We start from the raw sequence: 18,852 nt of genomic DNA, 5'->3' as shown, positions 1-18,852 counted from the left end.
CTTTGTGATTTTCAGAGCTGAAAGGAATCTAATATGTTTGGCAAATAGTGAGCAAAGCTGAGAAGGCTCATGGGGAATCAGATACTTAGGTAGGAACCATGGAGAGCTTCCTCAAAGTCATGGAAGGCATTTGGATTTTATTTTAGAAGTTTAATTTGGAAGCTATTTAAAAATTTTAAGCAAAGATAGCTAATCATAATCTGAATTTGAATCAGAATCTGTTCGTGGAAAGCATTAAAACTAGAGATTTCCAAGCTCTTTTTTCTGATTCACTAGATTCAGATTCAGTTAGTCTTGTGTGGTTATTTGGGAATCTTTAAGGTCCCTAGGTGATTTTGATCCCCACCAATATTTGAGAACTACTGACCTAAAAGCTTTTCTTAATCTCTTCCCTTATCTTCTTTTTTAAAAATTAATTAATTTATTTGTTTATTTGTTTTTGGCTGTGTTGGGTCTTTGTTGCTGCGCGAGGGCTTTCTCTAGTTGCAGCGAGTGGGGGCTACTCTTCGTTACAGTGTGTAGGCTTCTCATTACAGTGGCTTTTCTTGTTGTGGAGCATGGGCTCTAGGCACGTGGGCTTCAGTAGTTGTGGCTCGCGGGCTCTAGAGCGCAGGCTGAGTAGTTGTGCATGGGCTTAGTTGCTCCACAGCATGTGGGATCTTCCCAGACCAGGGATCGAACCTGTTTCCCCTGCATTGGCAGGTGGATTCTTAACCACTACACCACCAGGGAAGTCCCTTCCCTTATCCTCTAAGTATAGTTTTCATTGTTCTCTGATCACTCGTGTGCCCTTTATACATATTAATATATGAAATCATTCTAAGCTAATGTTTTTTCAAACTCTGGGTAGCAACACATTACTGCAGCATGAAATCAGTTTAGTGGTTTTTGACTTTTTGTGTGAGAGAGAAAAGTGGGATGGAGAGAAAAAGATGACTAGAATAGTGTAGTGTAGAATAGAATAGAAAACAGAATAGGTATTGTTTTATGAAACTCTGCATGTATCAGGTTGTGATGTGAAAGGTAAGTTGTACACAATATTTGAAAAATTCTGAGGTAAGCCAGTTATTTCCTATGGATATTATTTCCATATATATTTTTTCACATATAGTCTTTTCTACCGTGGGAGGTCTTTTGAAATGACAAAAGAAATTTTTGATGTTCTCTTATTTTTCAGACTTGCCTTCAAGGGGTACAAACAAGGACTTAACTCCAAAAGAGGATACTTATGAAACAGAATTATCCCAATGGGAAATGAGTGCCAGGCTTGAAAACTGTGATCTTGAGGAGTCCAATTCCAGAGATTATTTGGAAGTCAAAGGCACATTGGAAAAGCAACAAGAAAATCAGGAGGAATATTTCAGTCAAGGGATGATCATATATGAAAAAATGTCTATTTTCAATCAGCATACTTATTTATCTCAACTTCCCAGGTGTCATTCTACTGAGAAACCCTATAAATGTAAGGAATGTGGGAAAGCTTTTAGACGAGCCTCACACCTAACTCAACATCAGAGTATTCACACTGGTGAAAAACCCTATGAATGTAAGCAATGTGGGAAGGCCTTTAGTCGTGATTCACAACTCAGTCTTCATCAGAGACTTCATACTGGTGAGAAACCCTATGCGTGCAAGGAATGTGGGAAAGCCTTTACTCAGAGCTCACAACTTATTTTACATCATAGGATTCATACTGGTGAAAAACCATATAAATGTGAAGAATGTGGGAAAGCCTTTATTCGAAGCTCACAACTCACCCGACATCAAAAAGTCCATACTGGGGAGAAACCTTATGAATGTAAAGAATGTGGGAAGGCCTTTACTCAGAACTCACAACTTACTCTGCACCAGAGACTTCATACTGGTGAGAAACTCTATGAATGTAAAGAATGTAGGAAGGTCTTTACGCAGCTCTCACAACTTATTCTTCATAAGAGAATTCATACCGGTGAAAAACCCTATGAATGTAAGGAATGTGGCAAAGCTTTTATTTGTGGCTCACAGCTTTCTCAACATCAGAAAATTCATAATGGGGAAAAGCCATACGAATGTCAGGAATGTGGAAAGGCTTTTATTCGTGGCTCATTACTTATGCAACATCAGAGGATTCATACTGGTGAAAAACCCTATAAATGTGAAGAATGTGGGAAGGCCTTTATCCGTGGCTCACAACTTACTCAACACCAGAGAATTCATACCAATGAAAAGCCCTATGAATGTAAGGAATGTGGAAAGACCTTTAGTCATGGCTCACAACTTACTCAACATCAGAGAATTCATACTGGCGAGAAACCCTATCAGTGTAAGGAATGTGGAAAGGCCTTTAATCGTGGCTCCCTCCTTACTCGACATCAAAGGATTCATACTGGTGAAAAACCCTATGAGTGTAAAGAATGTGGAAAGACCTTTAGTCGTGGCTCAGAACTTACTCAACATGAGAGAATTCACACTGGTGAGAAACCCTATGAGTGTAAGGAATGTGGGAAGTCTTTTATTCGTGGCTCACAGCTTACTCAACATCAGAGAATTCATACTGGTGAGAAACCCTATGAATGTAAAGAATGTAGAATGGCCTTTACGCAGAGTTCACATCTTTCTCAACATCAGAGACTTCATACTGGTGAGAAACCCTACATATGTAATGAATGTGGGAAGGCCTTTGCTCGTGGCTTACTACTTATACAGCATCAGAGAATTCATACAGGTGAGAAACCATATCAGTGTAAGGAATGTGGGAAGGCCTTTATTCGTGGTTCACAACTTACTCAACATCAGCGAATTCACACTGGAGAAAAACCCTATGAATGCAAGGAATGTGGGAAGGCCTTTAGTCACGGTTCTCAACTTACTCTACATCAGAGAATCCATACTGGTGAGAAACCCTATGAATGCAAAGAGTGTAGAAAAGCCTTTACTCAGAGCTCACATCTTTCTCGACATCAGAGAGTTCATACTGGTGAGAAACCATATCAGTGTAAGGAATGTGGGAAGGCCTTTACTCGTGGTTCACAGCTAACTCAACATCAAAGGGTTCATATCAGTGAGAAATCTTTTGAATATAAGGAATGTGAAATAGACTTCAGTCATGGCTCACAAGTTTATATATGAATTATCTGATGCTTGTGACTAATATAGAGAGCCTTCTCTGATCATTAATTCATTATCATCAAAGAATTCTTAAAATGTGAATATGCAAACACATTTGCTTCATAAAGTTCAGCATCAGTGAATTTGTATGGGGGAAAGGTAATGTAATCCATGTAGAAAAACCTACTAAACTTTAGCAAGTTATAATAGAGAATAATTCTGTTTATGTAAATATAGGAAGACTTTTAGCCATAGCATATGTCTTTTTCAACATTATCTTGACTCAGTTGATTTCCTTTGTGACATTTAACATGATAATTAACCACTGTTTTGGTTTAATCAATTATCAGATAGACCTAAGACTAATTCCTTATAAGATTCTTGGAAGTGTTATGTAAGTTATTACATAATAAAGTTCTTAGGACAGTGCCTTCAACATAGCATATCACAGATATAAGCTATCATTATGACTCATGTTATTTTAGAGAATTTGCATGAGAGGAGGACATTTATTAGTATAATGAATGTTGAGAATCTTTCATTAACATTTAACCCTGATTTTTTGAGTGGGGGGCACTGTATGCTATAATGAATATGAGAAAGCTTTCATTCATATCTCATCCCATATGCTGTATGAGGAAATTCATAGTGTAAAAAAAAAACCCTGTACATTTAATCAGTGGATTGTTGAAGAGGTGTGAAATGAATTGTAACAAAGTCCAAAAGCTCATATTTTCTACCATCTCTGACCACAGTTCAAGAATGTTACTTAGAAATGAAGAAAAATTGGATAGCCAAAATAAATCTTTATACTAGGAAATTTTTAAAAACTTGAATGCACAGCTTTTGAATTAAACTAAAAAACTGACATTATAGACTATTTTGCAATGAAAACTGATAAGACTCTGTGTCAGAGACTGCTATTTCCCTACCCAATATTCATTTTCCCTTCTTCAGTAATAGAATTCTTGGCTGAAAAGCTATCTCAGCCTCCCTTGCAGATCCACAAGATGTAAGTGGTATTTGTATGAATAGGACATTTAAGAAATCCTTATTTCCTCTCCGCACTTTTTTTGTTTCCCTGCCTACAATGTGGATATTTAATCTGCACCTCTGGCAATTTTATGGGGACTTTGAGAATGGTATCTGGGTATTAAGGATGTTGGAGCAGAAATACAGAACATGTCTACACCTATGCTGATTTTATGAAACAACCATACCAATTCGGGTCTGCCTGCCTTCTGTATTTCTTTATATAAAATTAAACTTCTTATTTGTTGATGCTGTTGTCATTTTGTTATTGACAATAATTATTATGGATATAAAAGTTTGTACCTGGAAGTGGAGCGCTGTGGGTAAAAGAAATCTCAAATATGGCATTAACTTAGGGCGATGGAGAATGAGGATCTGCTCATTTCAGGCTAGGAAACTGAAATGAGCAGACTCCTTACCATCTTACAAGGAAGATCTTGTACCAATTAAGGCTGTAATGTTAGGGGAAATGGAAGGAGTGATTCAGAATGTATGTTTCAGATGTTTCTTGCTGCTTTCAGTAATGTCCTGTGAAAGAGATGAATTTAGTGTACGGTTAGCTACAGAGAGGCTGCTAGCAGAGATTGAAAGTGACATTGCTTTGTTAAGAGATGCTATGTCAGGCCTGGAGGTGCTCAATCCAAGTTGATGGTAAATTCACAATTTTGAAACTTGTGGGATTCAAAACACCAAACTGATTCTCTACCCCCAACTGAAGCCACTTATAGTGATTTAAAGTAGCAGTCTGAACAAAAAATGAGACCATTGCCCCAACCATGCAAAGGCAGTGAGCCTCCTAGCAAAGATGACTTTAAAATGCTTTCCCCACCCAAGCCTGTCATTCTAAAATTAGTTATATTTATTAAGTATTTACTCTATTCCAGCTACTATCATAGGTGTTTAGGATATACTGTATTAATGAGTAATTCTAGCAGGAGGAGATGGAATAATAATTGTAGAATATGTTAGAACATAAATGGTATGGGGGGGAGAGGTCATTCAACAGGAGTTGAGAGGAATATGATATTTGTTGCTGTATGAAATAAAATGATCAGAGTAGGAAGATTTGAGTGAAGAAGGAAAGATTTGAGTCAAGATTTGAAGGTATGAAGGAGTAAGTCTGCGGTTATCTAAGGGAAGAGCATACCAGACAGAGGAAAAAGCTAGAGCAAAGGCTTCACGATGGGACTATGCTGGTGTATTTGAGGAATACCAGGGAAGCTATTGTAGAGGTCTGTGCAAGGAGATGATTGATAGAGGAGGTCAGATAACAGGGCCATATCTTGTAAGGCCTTGTAAGTCATTGTGAGCATTTTGGATTTTATTCAGAGGGAAATGGGCAGCCCTTGGAGAGTTTTGAGCAGAGAACGTGATCTGACATGTTGCTATTGTGTTAAAACAAACAAACAAAAAAACTAAGTGGGTAGGAGGCTATGGCATTAATTCAGATGAAAGATGATGATGGCTCAGACCAGGATGGTAACAGTGCTAAGAAGTGGTTGGATTATAGATATATGGTAAATGCGATGGAGCAGGCAAGATTTGTTTAGGGACTAGATGTCAGTTGTGAGAGGAAGATAAAAGTCCAGGGTGACATTAACCCAAAGGTTTTGGTTCCAAGCAACTGGAAAGATGTGTTCCCATCTGAGATATGGAAAGCTACAGTTCCATCAGTTTTGTGGGAGAAGACTGGGAGTTCAGTTTTGAACGTGTTTGAAATGTCTTTTAAACACAAAATGACAATGTTGAGTGGGCACTTGGTTCTGGCTTGTACTATGGTAGAGATTATATTAATTTGGTAGTTATTGCCTATACTTATTTAAAATAAGGAGGCAGGCTAAGATTTTTAAGGACCTACATGTAAATGAGAGAAGAAGAATAGCAAAGACTGATCCACAGTGTGTTCCAACATTAAGAGTTCAAGGATAAAAGGACAGACCAGCAGAAGACGCTAAGGAAGACCATGAGATGGAAGGAAAACCGAGAGTCTGACATTACAGAAGCCAAATGAAAGTGAGTCAAAGGAAGGATGATCAGTGGTATCAGATACCATTGGCAGGTTACATAATTGTGCAAGCGTTGAGAATTGGCTACTGGATATAGCAATATTGATGTTACTGTTGACCTTGAAAAGAGCAGAGTTATTTTTGGTGTCTTTGTTTTAGAGTCATTGAAGTGAAAGCCTGATAAGAGAACAGAAATTGGATACACTGTTTGGAGATGTTTTGCTGCAAAAGAAAGCAAAGAAGTATGTTAATTATTAGTGTAGCAGTAGGAATAGGAGTGTTTTTGTTTGTTTTCAGGATGGGAGAATTAATAGCAATTCTGTATGCTGATTGGAATAATCCAGTAAGCCGGGGGTGGGGGGCAGCAGCGAGTGGATGATTCAGGACAAAGAAATGAGAATTACTGGAGCAATGACCTTATATAGGTAGAAGGGATAAGATTAGTGGATGGAAGGATTAGGTTTTTAGGTGATACCGTGGGAGGCTTATTCCTGGCAATAAAATGGCAGGATATGGGGTGCAGATGCTGGGAAGTGAGTAAATGACATAGAAGGAAGAAGTCTTGGGAAGTGTTCTGATTCCTTCAGTGCTTTCATGAAGTGGTAAGGTTAGCTGAAAGTATGGGAGATGAGAAGTTTGGGGCTTAAAAGAAAAGAGAGGAGATAGTCACTAAAATGAGATATTTAATGTACAGTATAATTAATTGTTGCCTGGGAACTTTAAAAGGCTAGAAAACTGAAAGAGCAAGGGGGCCAGTAAGCAAAAGAAATCATCAGCTTACAACTGTATTTACCCAACGATCTTTGGCATTGTAATTAAACAATAGCAAGTAGTTTGAAAGCTTCCTGAGGGAAAGCTTTGAGGGAAATGTTCTGTTAATGAAACCCTGTCCTAGCCTGCAAAAGCCTATGACTCAAATCCCCCAAACAGTCCCCAGGCTATGGTACAAATACATCAGGAAATGACCTATTTATGTAAATTGTCCATATGAAACTACATATGTTATGAAAATATATATACATAAATAACTCGAATGTAATCTTTTTCTATTTGTTTTTTTAAAATATATAAACTATACATATGTATATTTTTAATGTGCCTTGCTTTTTCACTTAACACGTTTTGGCAATCGTTCAAGTTTCTATTGCTGCGTGATGACTGCCCCAAACTTGGCTTAAAATACCACAATCATTTATTTAGCTCACACATCTACAAAAATTTGCACAGGGCTTGGCAGCAACAGCTCATCTCAAATGGGTGGCTTGAAAGCTACGAGTCACTTGATGGCTGAAGGCTAGAATCATCAAAAGACTTTCTTGCTCACATGCCTGGCAGTTGATTCTGACTGTCACCTGGACTGCAGGATGGTCAGCCACAATACCTACATGTGATATCTCTATGTGGCTGCTTAACATGATGACGGGTTCCAAGAGTGTGTCCCAAAGAAGAAGATAGAAGTGCATGTAATTTTTATGATCTAGCCTCAGAAATCACATAACATCATTGTGTCATACTCCTTTGGATGAGGCAGTTACAACTCAATGAAAGAAGTGTCACAAAATAAGAAGAGCTAGTAGAATAGGATATGTTGTGGCCATCATTTGGAAAATACAATATGCCATAAAGATGTTTCCAGGGGACTTCCCTGGTGGCGCAGTGGTTAAGACTCCGAGCTCCCAATGCAGGGGGCCTGGATTCGATCCCTGGTCAGGGAACTAGATGCAACATGCATGCCGCAACCAAGAGTTTGCATGCCACAACTAAGGAGCCGGCAAGCTGCAACTAAGAGCCCACCTGCCGCAACTAAGGAGCCTGCCGGCTGCAGCTAAGGAGCAGGCAAGCTACAACTAAGGAGCCCACCTGCCGCAACTAAGACCCAGCGCAACCAAATAAATAAAAAGATGCTTCCATACCTAGCCTTGGAAGTCACATAATTTCACTTCTGCCATTCTCTATTGCTTTAAGCAGCTACACCTTTTTTAAAATTTCTGAAGCACTTATTTTTTATTATTGAAATATAGTTGACATACAATAAATATGTTGTTTCAGGTGTACTACATAGTGATTTGGCATTTGCATACATTATGAAATGATCACCATGATAAATGTAGTAACATCCATCCCCATACAAAGTTGTAATATTATTGACCATATTCTTCATGTTGTGTATTGCATCTCCATGGCTTATTTATTTTATAACTGGAGACTCGTACCTCTTTATCCCCTTCACCTATCCCCCTGCCCCAAACACCCGTTCTCCCCTCTGGCAACCACACATGTGTTCTCTGTATCTATGAGTGTTTTCATTTTGTTTGTTTTTTAGACTCTACATATAAGTAAGATCATATGGTATTTGTCTTCGACTTATTTCACTGAGCATAATACCCTTTAGATCCATTCATGTTATCAAAAATGGCAAGATTTCATTTTTTATGACTAATATTCCATAGAATATATATACCACATATTCTTTATCCATTCATTTATTGAGGGACACTTAGGTTGCTTCCATATCTTAGCTTGTAAATAATGCTGCAGTGAACAACTGGGAGCATATACCTTTTTGAATTAGCGGTTTTGTTTTCTTTGGGTAAATACCCAGAAGTGAAATTGCTGGATCATATGGCAGTTCTATTTTTAACTTTTGGAGGACCTTCCATACTGTTTTCCATAGTAGCTGCATCAATTTACAGTCCCACCAACAATGCACAAGGGTCCCCTTTTCTCCACATTCTTGCCAACATTTGCTATTTGTTGTCTTTTTGATGATAGCTATTCTGACAGGTGTGGGGTGGTATCTCATTGCAGTTTTGATTTGCATTTCCCTGATGATTAGTGACGTTGAGCATTTTGTCATATGTCTATTGGCCATCTGTATATCTTCTTTGGAAAAATGTCTATTCAGATCCTCTGCCCATTTTTTAATTAGGTCGTTTGTTTTTTTTGATGTTGAGTTGTATGTGTTCTTTGTATATTTTGGTTATTTACCCCTTATTGGATATGTTATTTGCAAATATTTTCTCACATTCAGTAGGCTGTCCTTTTGTTGATAGTTTCCTTCACTGTGCAAAAGCTTTTTAATTTGATGTAGTCCCATTTGTTTTATTTTGGCTTTTGTTCCCTTGCATGAAGAGACAGATCAGAAAAAATATTACTAAGATCAAAGTCAAGGATTATACTAGGCAGGCATATCTTGATGGGAGAGTGTCATGTTTTAAGAAAGCATATAAGATGGGATATATTTCAGTGGGCATTCTTGGAAAATATATTTTGTCCCTGAGAGCTTCTCAGATATGAAGAGTTCTTTGTTCTTATGGTGGCATATTATTCTTATAGCTATATATTATTCTTTGTTGATGTACCATAATTCTGACAGAATTCCAAAATTCTCATTTTCCTCCTGGGCACCTGGCTACCCAGTTCGATAACAAATTTCCCATTCTCCCCTACCAGTTATGGTCCTGTGACCCAGTGAAACATTATCAGAAGTGAGATGCAATTTCCTTCTCATTTGCTCAAAGATTAATTTCTATAAGAGTGTAGAAATAAATCGTAATGCATCATTAATTCCAGTTAAGGTAAATATTTAATGTGGCTATTAAAGGATATATTTTACTTCCAGTTCTAGATCAAGATGGAGTATAAAGAAATATCAAACTGTGGTAGAAGAGTAACTGCAAGATGTAAAAGAACTCTGAAGAGTACCCAAAGGCTGAGCGAGAATATCAAAGAAAAGATAAATTTTGAAGGTGGGCCCCATCTCTAACTCTGGGGTTCAGTTCAAGTTTCACAGAAGGTGTGGTTTCAGCCCAGTGGATGGTGGAGAATTTTGGTGGGTTTCCAGGGCCAGAGCTGATCTATAGTCATCGAACAAACAGGACACAAACCTTTGGGACACAACTGAATTGCAACTGCTATAGTTGAGGTGCTGTACAAGGTTTGGAGAACACGGTATCTGCATTGAAAGGGCCATGGGAAACTGCCGGGGCATAAGTGACCCACAGCTTGTGTGTGGGCACCTAGGGAGAGTCAGAAGCTGCTGTGGCCCAAGGACTGCAGTTCACATTATCTGCATCAGGAAGTTAGTCTGTTGGCCTTGGCTGGGCTGCAGAGTTCCAAGAGGCTATATGCTCTCTAGGTACACAGCTGGGGCAGAACAGTACTGAATGTTCTCACATACCTGCACTACTAAACAATCATACAGGAGGAGCAAGAAGAAGCAAAACACTGCACACCAGGTCCAGTAAGAGAAGCCTATTGAAAAGCTCAACATGCTCACTCTAAAGGAGAAAATGCTTAGAAGCCAGTCCTTTATAGTACAGCAGGTACTGAAAGTTAAATTTGGATCTGTGAGGCAATAAATTGATAACTGGCAAAAGGGTGGATGAATATCTTCAAAATGTAAACTCCTTTCAGTCAGAAAAACTCAAGTAAATGAGTTGAAAAGTGTAGAAATCCATATGCATTTTACAGAAAAGAAAACCTAAATTATCAATAAACATAAGAAAAATTGTTGCTCCTCATTAGTAATCAGGGACGTGAACCAGAACTACAGAGACACCTGCTCACAACTCTATTGGCAAAAATAAAGTTGGCAAGTATCAAGAGTTGGTGAGGATTTGGTGAAATGATAATTTCATCTGCTGGTGACAGTGAAAATCATAACTACTTTGGAAACATAGGCAATACCTATTAGCTTTAAAGATGCATATGCCCAATGACTTAGTATATAGACATATTAAGCATATAGATATAGAATAGATATATCCCCTATAGAAAACTTACACAGATATACCAGAATGTAAATACAAATATGGTACTAGTGACATTGTTCATTTTACTTTTATTTCAGTCTTAGAACTATATAATTAAATGTTTATAGAACATTCCACCCACTAACAGCAGAATATACATTCTTTTAAGGACTCATAGAGCATTCACCAAGACATTGTATGCTGGGTCATAAAACAAACATCAACAGATTTAAAAGAACTGAAATCATATAGATATGTTCTCTGACCATAATGGAATCAAACTAGAATCAATAAAAACAGAAAACAATAAGAAAACATAAAACACTTGGAAATTAATCCACACACTTAAATAATTCATGGGTCAAAGAGGAAGTTTCAAGGTAAATAAAAAATGTATTGAACTGTAAAATTGAAAGTCCACAAATATTCATATCAGCTTTGTTTGAAATAGCCAAAAGCTGAAAACAATTCAGATGTCCTTTAGCAAGTGACTGGTTAAAAAAAACATGGTACATCCACACCATGGAATAATAATCAGCAATTAAAACTTTAAAACAAAGAATGAACTATTGACACAGCAACTTGGATGAATCTCCAGGGAATTATGCTGATTGGAAAGAAAAAAAACAATCTCAATAGGTAACATAATATATGATTCCATTTATATAACATACTTGAAATGCTAAAATTATATGATGTAGAAAAGATTAGTGGGTGCCAGGGATTAAGGACGGGGGAATGAAAGAACAGGAGGGATGTGGGTGGTTATAAAAGGACAATGCTATGGATTCTTGTGATGAACTGTTCTATATTTTGACAAATTGGTGGATACATAAACCTACATGTGATAAAATTGTATAGAACTAAACACACAGAGACATGTAGATACACACACAAGTGAGTACAAGTAAAACTGGGAAAATCTAAGATCATCAGATTATATCAATGTCAATATCCTGGTTGTGATATTGCCTTATAATTTTGCAAGATGTTATTTTGAGGATAATTGGGTAAACCATTGGATATGTATAATATGTAATAATATATAATAAGTATATTAAATGCTGACTTTCAGTCATTTTACTGAAGTTTTCCCAGTAAACTTTTTTTTAATATAAATTTATTTATTTATTTATTATTATTGGCTGCATTGGGTCTTTGCTGCTGCACGCGGGCTTTCTCTAGTTGCAGCGAGCCAGAGCTACTCTTTGTTGCAGTGCGCATGCATATCATTGCAGTGGCTTCTCTTGTTGCAGAGCTTGGGCTCTAGGTGCAGGGGCTTCAGTAGTTGTGGCTCGTGCGCTCTAGAGCACAGGCTCAGTAGTTGTGGCGCACTGGCTTAGTTGCTCCATGGCATGTGGTATCTTCCCTGACCAGGGCTCCAACCCATGTCCTCTGCATTAGCAGGGGGATGCTTAACCGCTGTGCCACAAGGGAAGCCCTCCCAGTAAACTCCTGATTGGATGAAGCTTGCCCTCTCATAGATTCCTCCAGAAGGACTAAGGGAATGCACACATATTGAAAACTATTTTTCTGTGGCCTTGTATTGGAAGGAAAACTTGGCTGGATACAAAATCCTTGGTCCACACTACCTCTTGAGTTTTTTTAAAATGCTGTCCCATCTTTGCATTTCTTTTTAGTTTTTGAGAAGTGTAATGTCACTACCCTCTCCTCCCAAATGGAGAAACTAATAAAAACCTATGATTATGCTAGAATTTTGAGAATATTTGCTTTACATTTCTAACTAGTTTCACTATTTTATTTTATGTATCTGTTTATTTTTGGCCTCACTGCGAGGCATGCAGGATCTTAGTTCCCTGACCAGGGATTGAACCCAGGCCCCCTGCAGTGGAAGCATGGAGTCATAACCACTGGACCGCCAGGGAATTCCCTAGTTTCACTATTTTATATTTTTACATTTTACACTCTTCTGGCCTCACCAACTAAACTATGATATGCTTTAGAACTAATTCATATCTTTTATCTCTCTTTCCATACTGCTGGTCAAAATATTTGGTACCAAAAAAAATGTAGCCAATATTGTTTTACTCAATCCAAGTAAATACGTTTTTTAAAAATATACGAGTTGGGACTTCCTCGGTGGTCCAGTGGGTAAGACTCTGCACTCCCAGTTCAGGGGGCCTGGGTTCGATCCCTGGTCACGGAACTAGATCCCACATGCCAGCCACAACTAAGAAATCTGCAACCCTGCATGCCGCAACTAAGACCCGGCGCAGCCAAAATAAATAAATAAATATTTTAAAAAAAAATATCTCCCATTAAAAAAAAATGATACATGTTAATGGTGTGTGGAGAGATATTTCTTAAAACTTTGCTAATTCTTTGAAATTTTAAAATATATATATATCTCTAGAATTAAAGATATAAAAGCAATTTCCATTGATAAATAAGAATTTATAATAAAAACATATTTAAGAATGTATTTGATGGGAGCTCCCTGGCAGTCCAGTGGTTAGGACTCAGTGCTTTCATTGATGTGGGTCTGGGTTCAATCCCTGGTCGGGGAACTAAGATCCCACCAGCCACGTGGCACAGCCAAAAGAAAAAGAAAAAGAAAAAAAAGAATGTATTTGATGAAATAAAATTTATATTTTAAGGCAGGAGAAGAAATTTTAAACAAAAAATTCTCTCTCTCTCTGTCCATTTGGGCCGCCTTCCCCCCTCCATAATGTGCAGTGTGCATCTGCTTTGTATTTAGTTAAATTTTTAGTAGTATATGACTGATTCTCTTTTTTCCTTTTCTGTATATTTTTAGTTACTTTCTTAGTGTTGGCCTTGGGGATTACAATTAACATCTTAAATTTTATAACATAGTTTGAATAATACCAACTTAGCCTCACTAGTATACAGTCTGCTCCTGTACAGCTCTTTTCCCCCTCTTTATATTATTGTCACAGGTTATACCTTTGTACATTGTGTATCCATTAACATAAATTTATTCTTTTTTATGCTTTGCTTTTAAGTCATAGAGAAAAAAGAGGAGTTCCAACCAAGTACAATAATACTGGTTTTTATATTTTCCTATGTATTTATGGCTTCAAGTTACTATCTACTGTCCTTTCATTTTAGACTAAAGCATTTCTTATAAGGAAGGTCTTGAGAGTTTAGCTAACCTATTTCATAACATTGCTGCCTTGGCATCCATTTTGTGTAGTCAAATGACCTGCAAGGGCCTTGAATTAACACTAGCTCCCCCACCAAGCACATACCATAAGTAACTACCCAGAGAGTCACAAGTAAATGTAAGTTCCTGATAGGACCCCCCCAATGGCCTTTGTAATAAACAGACTCCCCGGCCTCCTAGGGCCTTCCCCTTGTGTTCTCCTTTGGTAAGACCTCCACAAAGCTTACTGAAACCCCATTCTTTTTGGTTTGAATCAACCAATCTGGCCTTAGCATGGGAGCCCCAAAATACTCTACCCACAGACCCTAATAAAGGCATGTGCCCTACATCCTGCTGTGCTCTCTGCCTGCACCCTTGACTTCCCTGCATGGCCCCTTGAGGTGTGCTGTGTACCTCCTCCAGGACCTGTGAGTAATAAACTTCTCTATTTCAATTCCTTTGTGACCTTTTTGTCAACTGCAGTTCACCATCCAACACCCTGGGGCTCTTAAGTCGCCCCAAATGTTAATTTAACAAAGTCACAACAGAAGGTCTACTAGTAAACTCCTTCAGTTTTTATCTGGGAATATCTTAATTTCTTCATTCTTTTTAAAAATATTTATTTATTTATTTCGCTGCTCTGGGTCTTAGCTACGGTATGCGGGATCATCGTTGCAGCATGTGGCTCTTAGTTGCAGCATGCGGTATGTAGTTCCTTGACCATAGATCGAACCCAGGCCCCCTGCATTGGGAGCACAGAGTCTTAGCCACTGGACTACCAGGGAAGTCCCCTCTTCTTCATTCTTGAAAGATAATTTTGCCAGCTATAGAACAACTGTCAACATTTTGTTTTTGTTTTTCTCTTTCAGGATGTTAACTATACCATCTCACTGTCTTTCACGGTTTCTGATAAGAAATGAGCTGTTAATCTTATTGAAGCTCCCTGGTATGTGACAAATTGATTACCTCTTGCTGCTTTCAATGTTCTGTCTTTTCTTTGCTTGTCAGTAATTTAAATATTACATGTCTCAGTGTGGACCCCTTTGAGCTTATTCTGCTTGCAGCTTATTGAGAGTCTTGGATGTATATATTTCATTTCTTCATCATGTTTAGGGAGATTTTGGCAGTCATTTCTTCAAATATTTTTCCTGTTCTTTTCTCTCTCCTTCTGGGCTCCTATTATACATATATTGGTATGGTTGATGTCGTCACACAGGTCTCGCAGGCTTTCTTCATTTTTCTTCACTCTTTTTTCTTTGTGCTCTTCAGACTAGATCATTTTAATTGCCTTATCTTCAAGTTCACTAAGTTTCCTGCCTCCCTCAGATCTGCCATTGAACTCCTCTAGTGAATTTTTCATTTCAGTTATTGTACTTTTCAGTTTCAGAATTTCTTTTTAGTTCCTTTTTATAATTTCTATCTTTTGACTGACATTCATTTTTGTTCATATATTTTAAATTTTTCCTTCAGTTTTTTTTTTGTCCATGGTTTTCTTTAGCTCACTGAGTATATCTGAGATAGTTGGCTTAATGTATTTGACTAGTAAATCCAATGTCTGGGTTTCCTCAGTGATAGTTCCTGTCAAATTCTTTTTTAACATATGAATGGGACATACTTTTCCTTTGTCTTTATATGCCTTGTAATGTTTTGTTGAGATGTGGACATTTTGAATAAAATAACATTGTAACTGTGGAAATCAGATTCTTCTCCTCCTCAGGGACTGCTGATTTTTTTGTTGAGGACTGCAGCCATCCATTTGTTTAGTGACTTCTAGAAACTCTTTTTGGAAAGTGTGTATTCCATGTTGTGTATGGTCGCTAAAGTTTCTGTCCCATTATCTCTGAGGTCAGGCAGAGATATTGATTAAAGATTCAATCTAGCAGAGATATTGCTTAAAGATTCAATCTATCAAGTAAATATAACAATTATAAACATATATGCACTGTCTTAGTCAGCCTGGGGTGCCATAACAAAATTCCATAAATTGGGTGACTTAAGAAACAGAAATTAGGGCTTCCCTGGTGGCGCAGTGGTTGCGAGTCCGCCTGCCGATGCAGGGGACGCAGGCTCGTGCCCCGGTCTGGGAGGATCCCGCATGCCGCGGAGCGGCTGGGCCCGTGAGCCATGGCCGCTGGGCCTGCGCGTCCGGAGCCTGTGCTCCGCAACGGGAGAGGCCACAGCAGCGGGAAGCCCGCGTACCACAAAAAAAAAAAAAAAGAAAGAAACAGAAATTAATTTTCTTATAGTTCTGAGGGTAGAAATTTGGAGATCAGGGTGTCAGCATGGTCAGTTCTTTGTCCAAGCACAGAGAAATACAGTGACCAACCTCTCTGGTGTCTCTTCTTATAAAAGCAGTAATTCCATCATGAGATATCCAGCATCATGACCTCATCTGACCCTAATTTCCTCCCAAAGGCCCCATCTCCAAATACTGTCACATTAGAGGTTAGGACTTCAACATTTGAATTTAGGGGTCACACAAACATTCTGTTCATAATATGCTCCCACAAACAGAGCTGCAAATGATATGAAGCAAAAAATGACATTATTGAAGGTAGAAATTTTTACACAATAGTAGTTGGAGACTTCAATACTCCACTTTCAGTAATGAACAAAACAATGAGACAGAAGATCAGTAAGGAAATAGAGAACTTGAACAACACTTTAAACTAACAGACATAGACAGTACATACCCAATAACAGCATAAAACTCATTATTTCTCAAGTGCACATGGAACATTCTCCAGGATAGATATATAGTAAGCCACAAAACAAGTCATAGTAAAATTTAAAAGACTGAAAATATACCAGGTATATTTACCAGTGGAATGGAATGAAACTAGAAATAACAGTAGCAGTAGGCAAGTGGGAAATCCAAAAAAAATGTGGAAATTAAACACACTCTTAACCAATGTATCAGAGATGAAATCACAAGGGAAATTAGAAAATATCTTGAGACGAGTTGAAATAAAAACACAAGATACAAAGACTTATGGGATGTATCCAAATCAGAGGGGAAGTTACAGCTATAAATATTTACATTAAAAAAAGAAGAAAAACTCAACTCAATAACCTAACTTTAGGGACTTCTCTGGTGACACAGTAGTTAGGAATCCACCTGCCAATGCAGGAGACACGGGTTTGAGCCCTGGTCTGGGAAGATCCCACATGCTGCGGAGCAACTAAGCCCATGCACCACAACTACTGAGCCTGCGCTCTAGAGCCCGCGAGCCACAACTACTGAGTCCATGTGCCACAACTACTGAAGCCCGCATACCGAGAGCCTGTGCTCCACAACAAGAGAAGCCACTGCAATGAGAGGCCACCACAATGAGAAGCCCGTGCACTGCAACAGAGTAGCCCCCGCTTGCCGCAGAGAGCCCGCGCACAGCAACAAAGACCCAACTGCAGCCATAAATAAATAAATAAATAAATAAATAAATAAATAAATAAATAAATAAATAATAACCTAACTTTACACCATGTGGAACTAGAAAAAGAACAAGCTAAACCCAAAGCTATCAGAAGAATAGAAACACTAAATATTAGAGCAGAGATAAACTAAATAGAGAATTCTATGTAAAAATAATCAACAAACCCAGAAGTTGGTTCTTTGAAAATAACAGCAAAACTGATAAACCTTTGTCTATGAGTATAAAGAGAGAGACAGAAGAATTAGATCACTAAATCATTTTCAGAAGTGAAAGTAGGGATGTTACTATCGATTTTACATAAATGAAATGGATTATAGGGCTTCCCTGGTGGCACAGTGGTTGAGAGTCCGCCTGCCAATGCAGGGGACACGGGTTCGTGCTCCGGTCTGGGAAGATCCCACATGCCGTGGAGTGGCTAGGCCCATGAGCCAGGGCCACTGAGCCTGCGTGTCCGGAGCCTGTGCTCCACAATGGGAGAGGCCATAACAGTGAGAGGTCCGCATACTGCAAAAAAAAAAAAAAAAAAAAAAGGATTATAAGAGAATAATACAAACAGTTGTTGGCCAACCAAAGGGATAACCTTGATGAAATGGGTAAACTCCTAGAAATACACAAATACAAAAACCAGCTCAAGAAGAAATAGAAGATCTTAACAGACTTACAACAAAAAAGGCAATTAAATAAATAATCATAAACCTCCCAACAAAGATAAGCTCAGGACCAGGTGGCTTCACTAGTGAATTCTAGAATAATGAACACCAACACTTCTTAAAGTCTTCCCAAAAATTGAAAATTCAATTTAAGGGAAAACTTCCAAACTCATCCTATGAGGTCAACAATAGCTTGATATCAAAGCCAAAAACAAAACAAAACTCCTAAAAGCCAGTATCCCTTATGAATATAGATGCAAATATCCTCAACACAATACTAGCGATAATATGCTAGTTATACACCGTGGCCAAGTGGAATTTATCCCAGTCCTGTGAGGGTGTTTCAATATATGAAAACCAATGTAATGTGCTACATTAATAGAATGAAGAGGAAAATCTGAATAATCATATCAATTGATGCAGAAATATGTCTGAGTTAAAACTATAAATCTCTTAGAACAAAACATAGGTGTAAATCTTTGTGACCTTAGATTAATGGTTTCTTTGATATGATACCAAAAGTATAACAATAGTAGAAAAAATAGACAAATTGGAATTCTTCAAAATTAAAAACTGTTTTGCTTCAAAGGGCGCCACCAAGAAAGTAAAAAGACACCTACAAAATGGGAGAATATGTTTATAAATAACATATCTGATAAGTAACTTGTCTGAGTCCTTTTGCTATAAGGAATTCCATAGCTGAGTGGCTTTTACACAACAGAAATGTATTTCTTACAGTTCTTGAGGCTGGAAAGTACAAGATCA

Source organism: Hyperoodon ampullatus, assembly GCF_949752795.1.
Source record: "Hyperoodon ampullatus genome assembly, chromosome: 18".
Taxonomy (NCBI): Eukaryota; Metazoa; Chordata; class Mammalia; order Artiodactyla; family Ziphiidae; genus Hyperoodon; species Hyperoodon ampullatus.
Note: the sequence above shows the minus strand (reverse complement) of the source record.